Below are 17,782 nucleotides of genomic sequence, written 5' to 3'. Positions count from 1 at the left end.
TATCTGGCCTGATCTTTGAAGTAGTATGGAGGGCAGCAAATATTTATCGTGGTTAATGTGGTTGCTTTACTGACCGAAGTCCATGTCGTAAACAATGCCAGATGATATCCAGGAGCATAAAGACGCACTATATTTCCTGCAACCTGCGAAAATAACCGATGAGCGGGAATTCGTAGTAACTTCCTGAGGCGTTACGGGAAAACACGCATGGGGCTCAACCTGCTTCCACGGCATTTTTCTCTCCCAACCGGTCTGGGCTCTGATTCGTCAATTGTCAGCGAGCGATTAGAACATCCTCTCCTTCCGTACCTCGGCCGTGTGTTGATACGAGATGAATGAAAAGACGTTTATGCCTGTCCATTTTTTTGGAGCGGTGTCATTTTGAATGACATCCTCGCTTGTGTGTGCAAGGGGAGCCGTCGTTTGCACCTTTTCAAAGTATGCGAACCACCAGCTGAAGCCCGCAAGAGCTTTTACGAAGCGCTATAATAAGTGCCACTTGTTGCTTGTTGTGTAGCTCTGAGGAAATTCTCTGGTAGGGGATGTCACGTGACTGCCGGCGCATACTTGAGATCCGTCACCATAGATACGTACTTCCTTTCTTCATGGTTGTGTAATTTTTGCTTGATGGACATTCAAGGGAAAGTTGCGGACTTACTCAGAAGTGATTTTGTGATTTCTGGTTCTTTAGAATGACATTCGCAGACTGTTTCATTTAAAGGCCAACCGACGCCTCCGAACAAGTTGTGTCTATAATTTGTAAAATCACTTGAAATGACTTTTACTGAGCGTATTTTACAAAGATTCCACCGCATCAGGAAGTCTTGTTTTCAAGTTGATGACGATGCTTGACGTGACGTCACGTCAACGCCCCTGACCGAGAAAGCGACACACAATTCATTTTGGGTACTTTGTTTGGTTTGAATACTTTGTGTTTGTCACGGTTTGCAAGGTGGTGATGGCAGTTGTGGATCCCAAAAAGCAGGTAGGAGAGCACAGCAGGTTGTATTTGAGAAGTTGTATTAAAATAAAGTCAACAGGAACAAAATCTAAAACGTTAAAATCATTTGAACAGAAAAATACAAAGTATCAAAAGAAAAACCAAGAGTAAAAGTGCACAGCATACGATGCATTCACAATGCACAATGGATACAATTGCATACAAAGCATACAATGACCCGACATCGAATGGTCGTGCCGGGAGTCCTTTTAACTGTCACTGATTCGGAACGACCAGCACCTGCGAGGCAGCAGGCAGGGCTGACAGCGCTACCCGTTGGTCGCCAACCAGATCATGACATGTTGATGGCGAAACTAGATGGAAAACAAAAATAACGCGATGGTGAATCGTTGTGTGTTGCACCAAGACTACTATTTGATAGTTTGATTTGATACTAGTGGGTTTGCATCTAGCTAGCTTTCAAACTAGCTAGCTAGCTATCTCTCTATCTTGCTATCTCGCTACCTCACTATTTTATTTGGTCATTCATTTATTTATTCGTTTATTTATTCATGCATTTATTGATTTGTTTAGCTAGCTTCCTATCTATTTCAGTTACTTCCGAGTTGAATGGCTAGCTAGATAGCTAGCATTCTATCTATTTGAGTTACTTGAGTGAATGCTGGCGCATGTGGCTGCCGCTGGTCACCCACAGAAAACCTTATCTTGTGACTGTAAAGTGACCTTGAGAGTTTGAAAGGCGCTTATAAATAAAATGGCGCTTAAAAAATAAAATGTATTATTATCATCATTTATTTTTATTATTTTTTTGTCTATTTATTTCGACACTCACTTATTCACCCATTTATTTGTTTGTTTGTTTATGTATGTGCGTCTTTTTTGAATATATGGGCCCAGCCATCTTACCAACTGTTTCAAAGAAATAACTCGGTTAGGGGGCAAATTTTCAAATCTAGACAAATGTTTCAATTCTCTATGATTTGAAATTGACAATTAGCCCCTACTAAACTTTAGGAAAGACTCTGTTATCGCGTGTCAACATAATTTGCATCTGATCCTGTTCACCTAACATGCTCCTGGTGACCTCAGCATGCCGAGGCAGCGCTCTGGTGTGTGCGAGTGAGACGGCGCAAGCAACCAAAAGCGACTTCCCGCTCGTCTCTCCACTGGCTCAGCCTGTTTACAATTCCACAACTGCCGGTTGCCATGGAGTGCGCTCGTCAATGAGCTCCAGATGCCAGATAGCACGGAGCGGGCCAAAAACTGAGTCATCCCGGCCCAGTAAGTCCCACCCATCTCTCCTGTCCAAAGCGACTTCTCCGGGCACACTCCTCCTTCTCCTCCATACTTTGGGATTTACTGTTAGACCTCGAATAGCACCCCGCCCCTTTGCCCCATGCCGCGTAAATAGTCACTTTTATACGCGTCCAAGCATGCAAGCTGACGCTTCATCTGTGTTACAGTCTGCTTCACTTCAGATGCTTTCCAGCTGAGAGAAAAAAAATGCAGTTGAAGGGTGCAGGAGGGGGTGTGAAAGAAAACACGCTCAAAAATGTATCAATAAAAGACACCGGGATTCGTTCCAGAGTCCAAACTTTTGTCATCGTGCTTGGCAGCTAATCATAAGAAGTTAAAATAGCATTTGTTTGACGTCATTGCTCGTTCGGTGCTCCGTCTTGACAAACGGTGCAAACAGTTGGACCCAAAATGCCGTAAACCGGTCACCAAATACAAATCAAAGTACAGCGATACTTTGGCTTACGAACTTAATTGGTTCCCAGACAGAGTGTGTAAGGCGAAAAGTGTGTATCCCAAAAAAAAAATTCCCATAGGAAACCATTAAAATAAGAATAATCCGTTCCCAAGTCCACATAAAACATAATTTTCTACTTTCTAATTTTCTAAGCCTTAAAACTACACAAAATATACCTTATTTTATGTACAGTAAATGTGCTATGGTATTATAATTAAAGAAATAAACTGTAATGTATAATAAAGTCGGTTTATTTACATTTGTGATGGTTGTTGATGGCTTGATGAAATGGAGTGGCCAGTTTCCTCAGCATTAAACACGTAACCTTCTTTCACCATCTTGAGGAATGATGCCTTGTAGGTGCTTTCTCTGCGATAATTCTAGTTCCTCATCAATTGTGTTAATAATAATTATACCGGTAATACATTTAATTTCCAAGCGCCTTTCAAAACTCTCAAGGACACTGTTCTGTTTAGCTGGGTTGATAGCTTTTTGCATCAAGTGTACAGATGGCTTGTGCGGGTTGTTTGTGGAGCCTGATTGATGGGATATTTTAACCTTGCAGTCTACACTTTGCCTTTGAACTATCAAAGTTGAAACTCTCTAACTGTCATCTGCCTGTCTCTTTAATGTTTAAACCACCTCACCTCACTGCTGCGTTCTTGACCAATCACGTGGCTTTAAGCGAAGACAGGGGGCGGGGAATAGAGGACAGAAAAAGTCGGCTGCCATTTTGTTGTTCGAACCGGCTGGTTCGCGAACGACACATCACTCATTGTGGCGGTCTGTGTGTATCCCGAAAAATAGTTCGTATGCCAAGGTAAAAATTTCATCAATTTAACATTCGTAAACCGAAAAGTTCGTAAGCCAAGGGGTTCGTAAACCGAGCTATCACTGTACTCAATTAACAAAAGGTTGGTCCTGTCAACAACTTTCTGAGTGCAACGCCACCCATATTTGCGTATTCCTGAAAGTCCCCCATTGAAAATATGACATTCTCACACATAAATTCTTTTTTCTTCCCTCCCTACTGCAAAATCTGTCACAACAACATCAACAACATCAAAAACATCCGTCCCAGGCAACATTGTGCGCCATGTGGTTTTTGTTGAGAGTGGGCGAATTGCAACCAGATCGCATTGAGGTCATGACACCATGTGGTTGGACACCCCCGCAGTCGAAAGTGCATGACATGGTGAGCAGTGTTTCCTGGTTTCATTCAAATTTAAATATACACACTTTTTTCACGATGTTCACATTTTCACATTGAGATTGAGATGAAACAGGATGTTTGATTGAGTGCCTTCGACAGGTCGAATGGTGACTAGAAGAGTCACAGCAAGGAATTGAACTGTGTGGGGTCTTTGGGCAAGCAAAACTAAACAAAAAAAAAACTATTGTTGTGAATTTTGTCATTTATCTTTGTATCTATTGAAAGACACAACAATTAAACATTTGCATTCAAAAGGTCAAAAGAGATTTGAAGACATTTTTCGCCTCATTCTGAATTTTCACCCTAAATATTTTTGCGACTAGTATATATTAACAGTTAACATATGAATGAATGAGTTAACAGTTAACTCATTCACTGCCATTCCCCAGTTTATTCGGGAATTGAAAATTCCTGGACCTGGAGTGCCAATCCCGAATTTGTTTAGGTTTTGGCTTTTATTGCCAAAAAAGCACTGGTCAGACCTCTGGCAATGTTTTTTTTTCTTTCACGACTGGGCCGTATTTGCCTCTTGTGTAGCTGCCCCCATTTCAAGCTCAGATAACTCCAGACCCATATAACTTAGGAATTAACTTTTTTTCTGGTGAAAGAAGATTGTCTAGGGGTTCTTATGCTGCATTGAATGTTTATGTAGTCCTAAAACTCAATATTCTGTGGGTCTTGGAATTTGGGTGAAAATGACAAAAACCCTGGCACTGGAGTGGACACATTTTTGCACGTTCTGCAGTGAATGAGTTAAATTATCTTGATGAAGCTTTGCAGAATTTCTCAAAACCTTGTCTACATTTTTGACCACCGTTTCGGTTCGAAGGAGTCCCTGTATGCCCTTTTGACGTTATGTAACGATGGTCACAGAAAGCAAACAAAACAAAAATGTCAGCTGAGCAGAAATCCCGAACACGCTCTCGGCGATGTGTCGGGAAACACCCTGTGAGTCACCACGACAGACGCAGTCTTGGAAGGCTCTCTCGTAGTCAAGTGACGCTCTTCTGGTTAGCAAACACATGAGTTGCGCAAACAGCGGCCTGGTTAGCTGCATCATGGCAACCACACACACAAAAGCCAATGGAGACAATAACTAAAGCAACATAATAAGCAAATACACGCTTGATCTTATTACCGTGTCTGATAAATAGATGTCTTAACTCATTCACTGCCAGACATGTGCAAAAATGTATCCACTCCAGTGCCAGGGTTATTATATGGGTCTGGAGTTATGTGAGCTTGAAATGAGGGTGGATGTCCAAAATACATTATATTGGTTTATATAGCGCTTTAACAACAGCTGCAGCTGGAACAAAGCGCTAACATGGAAAAAGGGAAATGCTGCCCCCTGTGGAAGGGAAAAACATTGACAGAGGTCTCAGCAGCGCTTTTTCGGCACCCATGCGAGAAAAAGCAAAACCCAAACAAATTCGGGAATGGCGCTCTACGTCATTTTTTTTCAATTCCCGAATAAATTCAGGAATGGCAGTGAATGAGTTGAGTTGGCAGTGAATGAGCATTATAAATATTTTTTCTTTGAAACCACACCCAGAGTCATGCTAAACATGTTAATTTTCTCAAAACATTGAACATTGGCTTTTAATGCTATTCTCAACTTAATTAAAACTGAACAAAACACCGCAAATGCCGTTCTATTAATTGTTTTCAAAGCTCACAATTTAACACACTCTCAATGTGAATTAAACTTGACTGCATTTTGAATATACTGTCTTTATATTCCTACTAATGTGTATTTATTATGGTTAAATACAAGACAGTTGGATGTTTGTCGTGTTTAAAGTCACTTAATTAATTTAGCTTTAAAATGTTTCGTGATAATAATAATAATAATAATAATAATAATAATAATAATAATACATTTCATTGATAAGTGACTTTCATGTTGCTATTTCAACTCTAACAATTTATTTTAAAATAGCAGACTCACAGGTTGACTATTTAATATTCTACATTTGTGTAAAAATATGAAATGGACCAAGTTTAGACATTTGGCTTTTTAAAGAACAACCGACACCATTTTTATGTTTCCTAACTGACATCAGAAAAACGTTTTATAGCATCTAAAATACCCAAAACACGCAGGCGGATATTTGTAGTCAAATGCAAAACACCAATAAAAATGAGTTAAAGTGTCGTAAAACTACTTCAAAATGACCTCAGAAGGTCCCGCCCCCTTGTTCGTGACGTCACGCCAGGATGTCTTGCCTTGCTCTAGAATCAATGCATTGTGTGTCACTTTCTCGGTCAGGGGCGTTCCAGACGTGACGACAGGCATCGTCATCAACTCGAAAACAAGATTTCCTGAATATTCAGCGTGAGTCTTAAAACGCAAAATATAGCTACATGCGGTGGAAATAAATAAGTAAATACGGTCAGTAGAAGTCATTTGAAGTGATTTTACAAATTATGGACACAACTTGTCCGGCGGCGTTGGTTGTCCTTTAATGCTAACAGTGGCGAAATGCTTGTTATTTATGTCATCATTTGAGAATTTCTCAACTGCGAGTCAAATAAATGTTTTCTTAATATTAATATTATTAATATCTTAATATTATGATTTGATCCTCATAAAAATATCACCAACCACGATTTTGGACTATGTTGTGATAAACGCAATTTTATTCTTGCCATTAAATGCCAAACAAGGCTCCATTGCTCTTTTGCTCTTTTCCCTCTAAATATCCTGTCAATTTACATAATGATATGATGAAAGGTTCAAAACGCTTGGCGTAATTGCAGTCTTAAGTAGACTGCAGGTGATTATTGAAGACCATTTCCAGCAGGTTGACTCATGAACTACACATGATGACTGCCATTCATCGACTTCATAAAGCACCGAGCTATTTGCGTGACTCACATCCTGCCCTCTTGCATTTTATCTGGAAATAGTCACTGTTTCATATCGCCCCGACTGTCGACATCGGTCAAGAAACAGGAAAAATGAAACATTGCGAATTGCTGTCAGAAAATGTTGTCTTTCGACATGTCTCGCAACCAGAAGTAAATGAATGAGAGTACTCCCCCAAAAAGTTTTTAGTAAGATATCGACAATGTTACATTTGTAATTAAGTCGCTGAAAATGAACGACTGCGTGAAAACCAACTTTGTTTTCTTTTGAAAGCATGTCATAATAATTTCAGTTCAGTAGAAGTCATCCGCGTCTGATAACACACCCATTTGAGTTTGAGGTAAGTCCTAATAAGACGACACTGTCAGCATCAGGAAAGTGAAGGCATACAGTATGCTTCGGAAAGAGCAACACTTTCACGTAATAGTTGTACAGTGGGACCTTGGCTTACGAACTTAATTGGTTCCCAGATAGAGTGTGTAAGGCGAAAAGTGTGTATCCCAAAAATTAATTACAAATAGGAAACCATTAAAATGAAAAGAATGCGTTCCCGGGTACCCATAAAACATAATTTTCTACTTTCTAATTTTCTAAGCCTTAAAACTACACAAAATATACCTTATTTTATGTATAAAATGCTGATGCGTCCTTGACCAATCACGTGGCTTTTACCGACGACTGGGGGCGGGGAATAGAGGACCAAAATAAGCCGACTGCCATCTTCTTGTTCGCGAACGACACATCACTTATTTTGGCAGCTCCGTGTGTATTCCGAAAAATAGTTTGTATACCAGGGTAAAATGTTCACAAATTTAACGTTCGTAAACCGAAAAGTTCATAAGCCAAGGGGTTCGTAAGCCAAGGTATTACTACATTTGGGTTACGGTTTAGAGAGTTCATGGCTTGGTGGAAATGTCTGCTGGATTTAGTGTACATGGATCAGTAGCGCCTGCCTGAGGGGTAATCGCTGGAAAAGGTGATGGGCAGGATGCGTAGGGTCCAGTAGGATTTTCCCCGCCCTTGTTTCGATTCTTGCAGTGTGCAAGTCGTCGAGAGTGGGTAGGGCGGTGCCAGTGATTTTTTTTTTTTTCCCTCCGTCCTAACTCTCCGTTGAAGTCGGATTTTGCTCCCGAACCGAACCGTGATGACTTTGATCACTTTCCCCTTTTGGCCTCGATTATACTTAGCTTGACCCCGCACCACTTTCTGCCAATCACATTTCGAAAAGTAGGTCATTGTGAAATGTAAATTTCTCCACTGCGAGACTAATAAAGGCAAATCCAATCCAATTCAATTATATTCAGACTCAGACAGTCGGAACTTGTAAAAGCATTGAGACAAATTTGCAACACAAATGGAAGGATACGACTCGTGATCGGACATAGTAGCAGAGAATAAAAAAAAGGAATACAGGCACGTATGGTGCTTTGCAAGTCACAAAACCCGTCGCCACATTCAATGGTTTCGAGCAAGTTTCATCAAATCTTATTGCGAGACCTGGACGGTGTCTGTGATCTCTGATTGGATGAGTGAGTCAGCGCATTTGAAGCCCCCGCAAGGGGGTAGAAAAGCTTCCCAGGTGCCCTTGGGCTTGTCCTCATTTTGATGCCACAATATTTTTGCCGGTCGTTTCAACTGTTACGAGAGGTTGTTTGATGAATACCTTGACCCCAGGAGGAGAATGTTTGTCCACATACGTAAGCCCTCACTTTGTTTTCAAAGCAATTGCCACTCAAATACAAACAATCAGTTTTTACCAATTCCGAGTCCGATAATTATGAGTCCTTATCGGGTACTCTCTGTGTGCCTTGGAGGCTTTTATTTCAGCGAAATGCATTTATCAAAGGAAACATTTGAGCAACGTAGGCGAGGTAAAATTACATGCACATAAAACTGCTTCAATCCAAGTGACGTTCATGAATTACAGAATGCGGAGTGGATATTCTATTTCAAGTTGTTATAGTGCAGTGAGAATCCGAAGCATTCATTCATTCATTCATTCATTCATTCATTTTTTTTCCAGACCGCTTAACCTCACAAGAGTACCAGGGGGTGTTGGAACATTATCCCAGTGGTCTCTGGGCAGTAGGCAGGGGACACCCTGAACCGGTTGCCAGCCAATCGCAGGGCACACCGAGACGAACAACCACAATGCGCTCAAACTCACACCTAGGGACAATTTAAAGTGTTTAATCAGCCCGCCATGCATGTTTTTGGCAAATGGGAGGAAACCGGAATACCCGGAGAAAACCCACAAAGATCCGGGGAGAACATGCAAACTACATGCAGGGAGGCCGGAGCTGGAATTAAATGTACCCATTTTAACTCATTCACTGCCAATCACAAATTGAAAATATAACGTAGAGCGCCATTCCTGAATTTTTTCAGCTTTTGTTTTTTCTTGTTTGGGTGCTGATGTTTTTTCAATTACACAAGGGTCAAATATTTTTTTCTTATTGATTGGTTGTTCAATTTCACAGACCCAATCAGGAGGTGGCTGACACTCCAAGCATTTGCCCACAAGCCATTAACAAAGTTCTCATTCACTGCCATTCCCGATACAGCGCTGGTCAGACCTCTGGCAATGTTTTCTCCCTTCGATGAGGGGGCATTTGTCTTTTGTCCATGTTAGCGCTTTATTCCAGTTTCAGCTGTTGTTAAAGCCCTATATAAACCAATATGGATGTATTGCATTGTATTTTGGACAGCCACCCCTGTTTCAATCTCACGTAACTCCAGACCAGTTTAGTTTAGGAATTAACTCATTTTTTTCTGATGAAAGAAGAATGTCTAAGGTTTCTAACGCTGTATTAAATGTTTGTCGTCCTAAAACTCAATATTCTATGGGTCCTGTAATTTGAATGAGTGATAATGACAAAAACCCTGGCACTGGAGTGGACACATTTTTGCACATTTCTGGCCATGAATGAGTTAATATAAGAAAGGGGCCCTGGCCATCCAACCCTGGTGGTGGTGAGAGGGTGGACAACGGAATTTGATGCAGGCGGACATAAATAGAGCCCGCCCCCTCCCCTGTGACCCTGTACAAATTGCATTTCAGTTCTCATGTATAGGAAGCATCACTTGAACAATAGCATGACCATCTTGAAAAAAAAAAAACAGGATGTACTCCAGACATATGATATTCACACCTTGTTAAGGTCACTACATGTTATAACTCACCGTCAGTTCAAATGATGATTGTGAGTCAGCCTTTGAAAATGACACAAAATATCCCCTCGGCCGACTAAGAACAGGGAATAGGAACTCACACTACAGATGATACCCCCTGAGAGGAAAACAATATCTAAATTGATATATTGTCAGTAGTTTACCGGTAGTTTAGTCACTGAGACGTCACTCTGCCTCCTTTCATTGTCTAGACTTTGGTGGGGAAAGCGATTGTGAATGTTCACAATCGAATTGATGACGTCAAAGATAAGACTTGTCTTTTAAAGAATGAATTGGAAAAATATTTACCATCACATTTCTATTAGCAACAATAAATAGGGAGAATGTCAGCATCTGATGCTAGGCTTAAAGGACAACCGACGCCGCCAGACAAGTTGTGTCCATAATTTGTAAAATCACTTCAAATGACTTCTACTGAGCGTATTTTACAAAGATTCCACCGCATATAGCTATATTTTACGTTTTAAGACTCACGCTGAATTATCAAGAAGTCTTGTTTTCGAGTTGATGACAATGCCAGGAACGCCCCTGACCAAGAAAGTGACACACAATGCATTTTGCGGTACTTTGTTTGGTCTGAAAACTTAGAAGGAAAACACATAACGCTATGGTGAATCGTTGTGTGTTGCACCAAGACTACTATTTGATATTCACTGACACAAATTCCCAGCAGACAAATCAGCCCATTTCGAACGGAGCTTGGGCGCCATCTTCTGCATTTTCTGGGTGCTACACTGGAGTCCAGACGCCTCAAAATTAGACGGAAGGACTTCTTTAATCGATTTCAAACATTTATGCTTTCCTCTTCATAATTATTTGAATCATATTCATAACTGGATGAGTAACAAGAAAGCATCTTCTGAAGCCTTTGTTTTGAAGACACAATCGACCTGCAAAATATGAAAGTTGAGGGTGGTTTGTTCATAAAACTGCTGAAAACATCTGGGAGTGTGTGTATTTGCCTCACAATACCACAATTAGTTGATGTCCAATGCTTGCTTGCTTATTTATTTATGTATTTGTTTGATTATCTATCTGTCGTTCTGTCTGTCTATCTGTCGTTCTGTCTGTCTGTCTAGCTATCGAGTTATCTAGCTATCGAGTTATCAAGCTATCGAGTTGGTTAACTATTGAGTTGTCTAGCTATCGAGTTGTCTAGCTATCGAGTTATCAAGCTATCGAGTTGGTTAACTATTGAGTTGTCTAGCTATCGAGTTGTCTAGCTATCGAGTTATCAAAATATCTGGCTTTCGAGTTATCCATCTATCTATCTATCTATCTATCTATCTATCTATCTATCTATCTATCTATCTATCTATCTATCTATCTATCTATCTATCTATCTATCTATCTATCTATCTATCTATCTATCTATCTATCTATCTATCTATCTATCTATCTATCTGGCTAGCTAGCTAGCTCTCTGATAGATGAGACATGATTTTGAGATCAGGTGAGAAGACAGATCTCAAGGCCCCGCTGTATTTCTTACATCGACAACGTGCACTTAGAATGTGTGATCAATTCACGAAAGGCGCAGAGAGCAAAAATCCGACACATTTTATTTGGTGATGTGAAATTTTAAGAGCACTGGTGACAAACATGAGGCCACAGGGCCTGATGCGTTTCCAGAAAACAAATCTCGTGGGTCTGCTTCATGTTGGCTCACATCTGTTCCGAAATGACAATGCGTCTTCATTTTCTTGACATATTGCAACCATGTTTTTCAAATCAATTTAATATTCTCTTTTACTGATATGAAAAGTGTCCATCCATAATCTCTTTGGGTCGATGCAATTGGCCCACGAAAAAAGCGATTTTGACACACCCAGTCTTAGACAAAGACTTCCCAGTAAACGACAGTCTGATCAATACCTTATCTCAAGGTGTCTTCAAGCTGCTGTGTTACGGTAGACATTTTCTGCCTTTTTTTACCGTCACTGCAGCTTCTCACAAAGTGATTGGACGGTCTGTGTTTTGCTTCTTGTGTGAGCCAGAAGAACTCCATCAATTCCGTGGGAGAATGTACCCAAAAAAGTGACGTAAAATTATTTTTCAGTGCAGATGCAACCACGCACGATTAAATTACCGACATCCGATCTTTTGTGTTCCCTGGAGCGGTTGAATAATCGTCTGTAAACGGCACGAGAAGTAGAGCTCAATGAACCGGGACGGACGCCATTTGTCTTAGCGTCCGATGTGAGAAACTCAAGCTCCTCCAATGTGAGGTCCTCGTCAGCCTAGTGGATCGCATGTCAACTGGGACGACGCTCCCATTTTTTTAAATCTGCACACATGAGCGTGCATGTCTTTTTGTGTCTGCCGTTCACACGGACGTCATTTGCACTCTGTGTTCTTGTGCTATCGCATGTCAGAAGCTGTCGCCATTTGTCAGCGTCAAGGGGAGTGCTAGCGCAGGCATGTGGATATAGCATTAGCTCTACCAAGTCACAGACTGACAAGATAAATGGATATACAAAAATAGATGGCGGGTAACCACGACTGAGATTATGCAAAATCACACTTTGATGAGTCTGTATTTGTCTTTTCAAACATTCCCATCCAGTGTCTATTCATTTTTGATGCGGCTTCCTGAAAGACAGCAAATGTTATCGCTGAGAGCCTCAATATGCCAATCATGTTGTCAGTGCAAATTAAAGGACAACCAACACATTTTTTTTTGTTTCCTAACTGACGTCAGAAAAACTTGTTATAGCATCTAAAATACCCAAAACACGCAGGCTGATATTTTTAGTCAAATGCAAAACACAAATAAAAATGACTTCAAGTGTCCCAAAACTACTTCAAAATGACCTCAGAAACTTTCTGTTTCAGAAGGTCCCGCCCCCTTGATCGTGACGTCACGGCAGGACGTCTTGCCTTGCTCTAGAATCAAAACAATGGCTTCAGATTCGGAGAAGATGCTTTCTTGTTACTCATCCAGTTCTGAATATGATTCAAATAGTTCTGAAGAGGAAAGCATAAATGTTTGCAATCAATTAAAGAAGTCATTCCGTCTCATTTTGAGGCATCGGGACTGAAATGTAGCGCCCAGAAAATGCACAAGATGGCTCCCAAACTCCGTTGGAAAAATGGGCTGATTTGTCTGCTGGGAATTTTCGTCAACTAGTATCAAATAGTAGTCTTGGTGCAACACATAACGATTCACCATCATGTTATTAATGTTTTTTCCTTCTAATTTTGCCATCAACACGGATCAACACAAAGTTTTATGACCAAACAAAGTACCTAAAATGCATTGTGTGTCGCTTTCTCAGTCAGGGGCATTCCAGGCGTGACGTCACGTCAGGAATCGTCAACAACTTGAAAACAAGACTTCCTGAATATTCAGCGTGAGTCTTAAAACGTAAAATATAGTTATATGCTGTGGAATCTTTGTAAAATACACTCAGTCATTTGTCAAGTCATTTGAAGTGATTTTACAAATTATGGACACAACTTGTCCGAAGGTGTCGGTTGTCCTTTAAGCCAACAATATGAGAGAAAAATGGGCAATATTATTCCATGGCAATTCTTCGTCCGAAATGTCATCAACATTTCAAAATTTAGCGGCAATTCAAAGAAACTGACCATTTTTTGGACACAGTAGCACCACTATCATCAAACATTTTAATCAATAACCATTATTTCATTTACTCGACTAAAAAAGTCCCTGCTTTTGAAAATGACCTAATTTGAGTGAAAATTGTTACCTTCTGCTTTATCATGGTGCCTTTTTTAATGAATTTCACAAGAACTGTTACTGCCTGCCAAGGCCACTAATGTGGAATCGTATGCCTTATACAACAATTTCCTCTTTCCGAATAACGAGACAGAATAAACAAAACCTGGCGGTTGACCTAAAGATCCACTGACAGTCACATGGTTGATTATTAACTTCACCATATGAGCTCAAGTGTGTTACTGTGAGTGGAGCTGAGTTCATTTCACCCTGTGAGTCAGTTGATGAGTGATGGTGACTTATTTGTCTCCAAACGACTATCTGGCTGAGTTAACATCGTCACCGCATTGTCCGGAATTTAACAATTGTGTAATAACGGCTAACAGCAATGATGACCACATGACGCCACAATAGAAAAAAAATACAAATAAAATGAAATAAAATGTGAATTTTCCATATTTCCATTGTTGGTACCCATTGGCGTGCCATGGATTTCATCGCTAGGCCTTCAGTCGTGCTATGCCTGAATCAATCCAAAGTGAAAAAAATATGGTGTGGTTTACTCCAAGTCCACTAGAGGGTGCCATTAGCCGGGAAATAACTGACCGATCTTTCTTAATGATGTCCATTTTCTCTTGAAAAGTCCGTCTTGAAAATGGCTTTAAAAGTAAATCTCCAACCAAATCCATTTCTTCTCCTTCAGCCATTGAGGGTTGACAAAACGTCTATTCAATCAACACAACAATATATTTGCTTATGCAGCTCGCTAGCAATACAATGTGCTAGCTCTGGCCAGTACGCGCTTATCACTCGCGGCTAATGATACTATGATTGGCCAGTACCTAGCCAATGATGTGATTTGGCTAGTCACATAGCGAAAACTGACATTGCCATCGCCTTTGAGCAGGCCTTGGGTTGCCAACTCGAACTCCTATTGGTTAAACCAACAGTTTCATTGTCACTGATTTTTATGCTCCAGGGCCTGCAGAAATGATTAAGCCATCCAGGTAGATTTCTGACCCTAGTATCAAATGATGGCTGAAATGAAATTTAACACAACTAGCTATCTATCTAGCTATCTATTAGCCAGCTAGCTCTATTTGAGTTACTTCCGGGTTGAGTGAACGCTGGCGCATGTTGCTGCTGCTGCTGCACATCCACAGAAAAACATATCCTGTGACTGTAAGGTGACCTTCAGAGTTTTGAAGGGTGCTTAGAGGTGAAATGTATTATTATTAATATTTTTACATTATGTTGCTAACTTGAGCTATCTAGCTGGCTACCTATGTAGATATTAGCTAGCTGGATGGCTATCCATCTAGTTTGTGTTTTCCAGTTTCCAACGATAGCTCTTCCTGTCCTGATTTTAATTTTGCTTCTCGAGCCGTTGCCAGTTTGAACTTGTCTTTGGCGGCGGTGGGTGTCAGCTTGTGGATTACGACTCCACATAGTGAACATGCTTCTGCACTGTTTGTTTTGACAGCAGGAGTCAATGACGGTGCCTTCTGATATGGGGGATGTTACACTCCTGCGGATTTGAAACATGGCACCGTTGTTTGTTGACTATTCTTGTCTGATTTGAAAAAAAATATCTTTTTTTTCTCGATTTTTAAGCGCCGCAGCCTGCCAGGCAATTGTAAATGACCAAGCTCTATATTCATCATTAATATCAATTCGTGTCATTATCCAAAGTGCTTATCATCATTTGTTGGATAACATTGCCTAAACTCGAGCTGATGTAGTGAGTCCAATTAAATTTCAAGTTTCAGAAGGTCCCGCCCCCTTGTTCGTGACATCACGTCTAGACGTCTTGCCTTGCTCGAGAATCAAAACAATGGCTTCAGATTCGGAGAAGATGTTTTCTTGTTACTCATCCAGTTATGAATATGATTCAAATAGTTCTGAAGAGGAAAGCATAAATGTTTGCAATCGATTAAAGAAGTCCTTCCGTATCAATTCGAGCCGTCTGCACTCCAATGTAGCATCCCAGAAAATTGACAAGATGGTGCCCAAGCACCGTTGGAAATGAGCTGATTTGTCTGCTGGAAATTACACCTTCTTTATGGTGTTACCGCAATTGCTAGTCTTGGTGTGACACACAACGACTCACCATTGCGTTATTCATGTCGTTTTCCTTCTAATTTCGCGATCAACACTGTGTTTTCAGACGAAAAAAAGTGCCCAAAATGCATTGTGTGTCGCTTTGTCTGTCAGGGGTGTTCCTAATGTGACGTCACTTCAGGAATCGTCATCAACTCGAAAACAAGACTTCCTGAATATTCAGCGCCAGTCTTAAAACGTGAAATATAGCTATATGCTGTGTAATCTTTGTAAAATTCGCTCAGTAGAAGTCATTTGAAGTGATTTTACAAATTATGGACACAACTTCTCCGGAGGCGTCGGTTGTCCTTTAAGATGCGGTGTTAATATTCAACATGCGCGAGAAGATTAAATTAAGAGTCATGACTCTGCCTCGGTTTTGATGAACATCCAACGGTGTGGTATATCAATGTTGGTCGTGATGGTGGCTCTTGGAGAGCTACACATAAATATTTTTGGGGAGTATGGTGAAAAAAAATATGTATCACAGAGAGATGAACCGCTGTGTATTCAAACATAACTTTGACCTACATTCCAAGAAGACTACCTGGTACATGTCGTGTACCCCTTGTCAGCCCCCCTTTAAAATCAATAGCAGGACATCAGCGTCCATGAATGGAAGTCAAAGAAAGCAGTGGCTCCCGTTCGATGGAGTGACTTCCATGTCGATGAGCTCAGTATCACTGTGTCTGTACAGACACGCAGGATGCCAAGATGCTAGTCAAAAAGTCTTCGGCTAGTCAAATCCATCCTTTATCGACCCCGCAGACACCCTATAAATAAACCCAAGTGACCGCAGCGTGACGTGAAGATGATGGGACGCTGACACCTAGTGGATTATGGGATGCCCGTCCAGAGCCAGACGATCAATTTGATTGTCCTAGCGTGGCCAACAAGATGATTAATCACCAAGCCCGGCAGGCTTTGGGTAATGGCTTTGCGATAGGGGGGGGCGTCCATCAAAAATAAACTAGACGATTAATCTTTACCGCCGTGTTTAATTGTTAATTTGGCTTTGTTTTTCGGCCACGGCCACGCGGTTTCTCCGCACTTTCCGAGGAAAAACGTCACCAGGTGCGACAGTTGAAATACAGTTGTTGTTTCCTGTAGTAACTCTACTTGAATTTTCATCCGAAATATTGTCATGGGAGCTGCTGCGCTCCTTTACAAGGGCGATCTCTGTGGAGACTTTTAGCTGTTTGACATAATTAGAATTCATGACGGTGTCCTGTGTGTAAAAATGAGCCCCCAGACAACTCTTTTTAATACCTGAGATGATGGCAAACCGGTAGTCCTTTCTTGATTTACCGCAGGGCTGCCTGTTTACCTGAGTGCTGTGTTCCGATGTTGTGGCCTAACAACAATTCCCATTAACCACTCTCTTGTCATTCTAAACATGGGTTGTCGTGCTCGATGCTACCTCTGATACAGCTGCACTAGTGGTGGACCGTCAAGGCCTGCAAAGCCTTCTCTCCTAGCCTAAAACTAGTGATGGGTATATGAAGCATCCAGTATCGTTTCGACACAGCGACACAATGTATCGACACTGTGTTGACACTGTGTTGCTGAATACTTTTGCTGTAAACTGACACCTGTGGACTTGCAGGGAACATTTGACAGGGTCATCTGACACTGATCTGTCAAACCAATTTTATCCGATTCCATTCAGATTATTGTTACGTATATGTAATTTCATAAAAATAATCTTTGATATTCGAGACGCAGTCGATAAATTAAGTGAACATCTGTCTGAATGCCTGATTACAAGTGTTGTAAATGACAATGGAATCATTGTAATTAAAGATTTTTATAAAAATAAAAAAAATAGTTTCTCCAGCGTTTTGTTCTTCAGTCTATTTCTCAGCATTGTGGAGGTGCTCTTGTTGATGTAAGAAAGTTCGCTGCCGCAAATGTGACATTTCACCTGATAAACAAAGTATGAATAATAAACTAAGACTTACTTTCAAAATAATCATGAAATAACAGAACATTAGGAAATATGAGAGGAA

This window comes from Hippocampus bargibanti, linkage group LG17 (assembly GCF_051943395.1).
Source record: "Hippocampus bargibanti isolate YZ-2025 linkage group LG17, ASM5194339v1, whole genome shotgun sequence".
NCBI classification, from domain to species: Eukaryota; Metazoa; Chordata; class Actinopteri; order Syngnathiformes; family Syngnathidae; genus Hippocampus; species Hippocampus bargibanti.
This window is presented reverse-complemented; position numbering follows the sequence as displayed.